Below are 5127 nucleotides of genomic sequence, written 5' to 3'. Positions count from 1 at the left end.
CCTGTGGCTGACGCACCTCTGGGTCCCTAGCTTGGGCCTTGCCATGGCTGCACAGCCCTGCTGAGGAGGGGCTTTTGCCCGGGGGCTCACACAGCCAGAGCACTACAGGACACCCAGGCCAGCGCTGCCACAGGCACCCAGAGCTGTGCAGGCACCACCGTGCCTGTGGAGAGGGAAGCTACGGGTGGCAGCTTTTCAGTTGGGTGGCTTGACTCTGCCAAAGTGCTGCTCAGGCTCCTTAGCCTTTTCTGTAACACCTCTTGGTTAGGAGGGTGGAGTGGAGGTGATGGGGACACCTCGGAAAACTCTGGCCAGGAGCCAGCCCTCCAGTTGAAGGAGAGAGAGCTGAGAGCAGGAGAGCAGGGCAACGATCTCTGGTGGGCTGAGGTGAGCCTCAAGGCAGAGCCCCACTGGTTGATCCCTGTGGCCCCAGGGTCAGGGTCTTTGTGTGTGGATGAAGATGGTGGGCTGTATCCCCGCAAGCCCTGCCAGCCTTTCCCACCACGCACCGGGTCCTGTGGCAAGTGAAGTTAAGGCCTTACTTCAACAAAGCACGGCTGAGCCGCTCCACCCTCACTGCCCAGGAGCTGCTCCCAGCAGTGCGTGTACTTGTCCTTCCAGCTGCATCTGGAGCATCCCACCACCTGCCACACTGACACCTCAGGCTTACTCCTAGGGCATGGCTTTGGACAGTGTCCAGCCAGAGCTCTGTTGCCTTCTGCAAACTGCAGGGAAACAGCCTCACACTGCTGCTACAAGTCCTAGGGACAGGCAGAGCTGACTAAATACTTCTACTCTAGGTGGGGAAAGTCACAGAGACAGGAAAAAGCTTCGTGGGGCAGGACTGCTGCAAGTGCAGAAGATAAACTCCTCTCTCCTGTGAGAGGGGTGGTTTGCTTCCATTTTCTTTCTTTTTTCAAGGATACAGGGACAAGGATTCTAGGACACAAACATCCTTCCAGTCAATATGTGTGGCAGAGGCTTCTACCAGGGGAAGGCTTTGTGTTGCACCACCCTCACAAAGGAGGATGGATGTGTGTAGGGGGGGCGGGAATTGGGATCTCTGCAAGGGGAAACCGCTCTTCCTATTTCTCCTGAAGAGGCCAGTTCCCTCTTTACCAGCCAGGTGCGCTTTGAAATATCAGAGCCTTTGCTGTGCTCTGCCCCCAGTCTTGTACATTGTGCCAATACATACAAATGCATACATTAGTGGGCGGATTTTGTGGATCTTGAAGAGTGTAGTTTTGGTTTTTTTGCACCTTATGATGTATGTATACTGTCCTGGTCTGGCAGGGATAGGGTTAATTCTCCCTAGGATATAGCAGGGACACAGGTATGCCATCCCATATGAGCCATGCAGAGGGGGTAGCTGGAGCTAGCTGGGGAAGGGGAGGGACAGGAAGTCGTGGGGGGAGAAGGCGGGGGAGCGGCGGAAGGAAGTCTCCTCTGGGGAAGCAGATCCGTCAGGTATGCCCCAGGTGTGGTTGGCAAGTGGTGGTATCAATCGTGGTTGTATATTCCTCTGTCAGTGGTGGTGTTGTTTCTTGTTCCCTTTGCTGTTCTGTTAAATTACCTTTGTCTCAACCCACGAGTTTGCATTTTTCTTCTGATTCTCCCCTCATGGCCGTGGTGGCTGTGGGGGCTCCAGTCTGAGCAAGCAGCTGCCACTTGGTCCTTTGTTGCCGCCTGAGGCCAAACCGTGACAGTCCTTTTTGGCACCCAACATGGGGCACACGGAGGGTTGAGATAATGACAGATCTGACCAAAGCGTGTTCTATGTATTCCCCATGATGATATTTATCACCTCTGGGAGAGGGATCAAGGATTATAATTTTACTGTCCTGTGTGATATCAACCAACTTATGATATGATAGCGTCACTGTTCAGATGGTTATGTTGGAGTGTTTATTCGGCACTGCTTTCCTGCCCATATCTCGGAGAATTATTAATAATTTATTAATAATTTATTAATAAACACACTGAGTCTATGGGGGAAGCAGGGGCGGATACTTTCCCCAGCTCTTTGATCTCCCTTTTCTCTTTCGTGCCAGGTATGCCAGTTTTTGAGAATTTTGAATACCCTTGGGACATGCAAACCAGCTTGGTCCTATTGCTAGGTCTCCTGAATGTGTTTCAGTTTTTGTTTAGGGTTAAGCAACTGTTTAAGACTACTGCCCAGAGATCTGCCCCAAGGCTGGAGAGTCAGGGTGGCATGGCATGTGGGAGACATGGGCAGGTATCTAGAGAGTTTTTCACCTCCAATGGTCTGGGATTTCACCACCAAACAATTACAGGACCCTGCTAAAGTGATAGAATATTTGAAAGGAAAATGCTATGGCTACTACAGAGAGGCACAGCTCACTGCATTGTGCTGGGCCCTGGCCAGTATCTACCAAGCATTGCTCAATGTTGCACAGCATCCTCAGGGGAAAGAGATGGAAACCAGGCCAACAGGCAGTGTGGCTACTGCCACTCCTGTGACAGACACTGCAGTTACTCCAACCCCTGCAGCAGGCGCTGTGGCTACTCCAACCCCAGTGGCAGGCACTGTGGTTACTCCAAGCCCAGTGACAGGCACTGCAAGTGAACCAGAAAACCAACCCCTGCCTGTATCAGTTGTCCCTACCCAGAAGAATAAATACACCAAGAAATCAGTTCGCTCAGGAGGGATGACAATGATCCAGGGTCATCACAAGAACAAGAGGAAGAGGTGGAACCAGAGATAATCACTCAGTCCCTGTCCCTGAGTGAGCTGCAGGACATGCGAAAAGATTTCAGCTGACTTCCAGGTGAGCACATTGTCACCTGGCTGCTCCGGTGCTGGGATAATGGAGCCAGTAGTTTGGAATTCGAGGGTAGGGAAGCCAGGCAGCTGGGATCTCTGTCTAGAGAAGGGGGCATTGACAAGGCAATTGGGAAAAAGACACAAGCCCTCAGCCTCTGGAGGCGGCTTCTGTCAGGCATGAGGGAAAGGTACCCCTTCAGTGAAGATGTTGTATGTCATCTGAGCAAGTGGACCACCATGGAAAGAGGTATCCAGTACCTGAGAGAATTAACCATGCAGGAGATGATTTATTATGACCTGGACAATGCACAGTTACCCACAGATCCTGATGAGAACCAATGCACAAGGTCCATGTGGCAGAAGTTTGTACAGAGCACCCCATCATCATATGCCAACTCATTGGCAGTGTTGGAAAGGTGAATGGAAAGGTGAAGAGGAACCAATAGTGGATGAGGTGGCTGCCTGACTTCGGCAATATGAAGAAAGTCTCTCTTCTCCCCTCATCTCAGCTGTGGAGAAACTGTCCCGGAAGGTCCAGCAACTTGAAGAGAATATGTCCTCACTGCCTGTATGAGGCAGTATCTCAGCTGTTAGGAGCAGACGTTTCTCCACTCAAGATAGAGAATACAGGGGGTACACACCACAAAGCCCCCTGTGGTTCTGCCTGCATGACCACGGAGAGGACATGAGGAAGTGGGATGGACAACCTACTTCGATCCTACAGGCACGGGTACAGGAATTGCAAGGAAGAACAACCACAAAAGGGGATCTCTCCAGGAGAAGTGCTGCCCCAGTTCCCAATGTGCAGTTCCCCAGACAGAATAGAAGGCCTGAGCTTACTTCTGATCCCCTTGAAGGAACTTCCAAATCATTTCTGCAAGAAGTGAGTAACGGATACTATGACCAGTATTAGAGTAGCCCTGCCTCCAGCCTCCAGGTGGGGGAAAGGGACAACTGGGTTTATTGGACAGTGTGGGTTCAATGGCCTGGCGCATCAGACCCACAGGAGTATAAAGTTTTAGGGGACGCAGGTGCACAGTGTACCCTAATACCATCAAGCTATAGAGGGACAGAACCCATTTGTATTTCTGGAATGACAGGGGGATCCCAAGAGTTGACCGTACTGGAAGCTGAAGTGAGCCTAACTGGGAATGAGTGGCAAAAGCATCCCATTGTGACTGGCCCAGATGCGCCATGCATCCTTGGTATAGACAATCTCAGGAGAGGGTATTTTAAGGACCCAAAAGGGTACTGGTGGGCATTTGGCATAGCTACATTGGAGGCAGAAGAAGTTAAACAGTTGTCTACCTTGCCTGGTCTCTCAGAGGACCCTTCTGTTGTGGGGTTATTGAGGGTCGAAGAAACACAGGTGCTGATCGCTACCACAACGGTTCATCAGCAGCAATATAGAACTAACCAAGATTCTCTGATCCCCATCCATAAGCTGATTTGTCAACTAGAGACTCAAGGAGTGATCAGCAAGACTCACTCACCCTTTAACAGTCCCATATGGTCGGTGCAGAAATCTAATGGAGAGTGGAGGCTGACAGTGGACTATCGTGACCTTAATGACATCACGCCACTGCTGAGTGTTGCCATGCCGGACATGTTAGAACTTCAACACGAACTGGAGTCCAAGGCAGCCAGGTGGTACGCCACAATTGATATCGCTAATGCATTCTCCTCAATCCCTCTGGCAGCAGAGTGCAGGTCACAGTTTGCTTTCACTTGGAGAGGTGTCCAGTACACCTGGAATCGATTGCCCCAGGGGTGGAAACACACCACCTTTTGCTTCTAAAAGCTGGCTTTGCCATGAAATGGAGTAAGGTCAAGGGACCTGCAAGGAGATCCAGTTTTTAGGAATAAAATGGCAAGATGGACACCATCAGATCCCAATGGATGTGATCAATAAAATAGCAGCTATGTCTCCACCAACTAGTAAAAAGGAAGCACAAGCTTTCCTAGGCATTGTGGGTTTTTGGAGGATGCATATCCCAGATTATAGTCTGATTGTGAGCCCTCTGTATCAAGTAACCTGGAAGAACAATTTTAAATGGGGTCCTGAGCAGCAACAAGCTTTCGAACAAATTAAACAGGAAATAGTCCATGCAGAAGTTCTGGGGCCAGTCTGGGCAGGACAGTATGTTAAACACGTGCTCTACACTGCAGCCAGGGAAAATGGACCTACCTGGTGCTTCTGGCAGAAAGCGCCAGGGGAGACTTGTGGTCGACCCCTAGGGTTTTGGAGTCGGGGATACAGAGGATCCCGCTATGCCCACTATACTCCGACAGAAAAGGAGATACTGGCAGCGTATAAAGGGGTTTGAGCTGCTTCAGAAGTG

Source organism: Calidris pugnax, unplaced genomic scaffold, assembly GCF_001431845.1.
Source record: "Calidris pugnax isolate Ruff unplaced genomic scaffold, ASM143184v1 scaffold461, whole genome shotgun sequence".
Lineage (NCBI taxonomy): Eukaryota > Metazoa > Chordata > Aves > Charadriiformes > Scolopacidae > Calidris > Calidris pugnax.
This window is presented reverse-complemented; position numbering follows the sequence as displayed.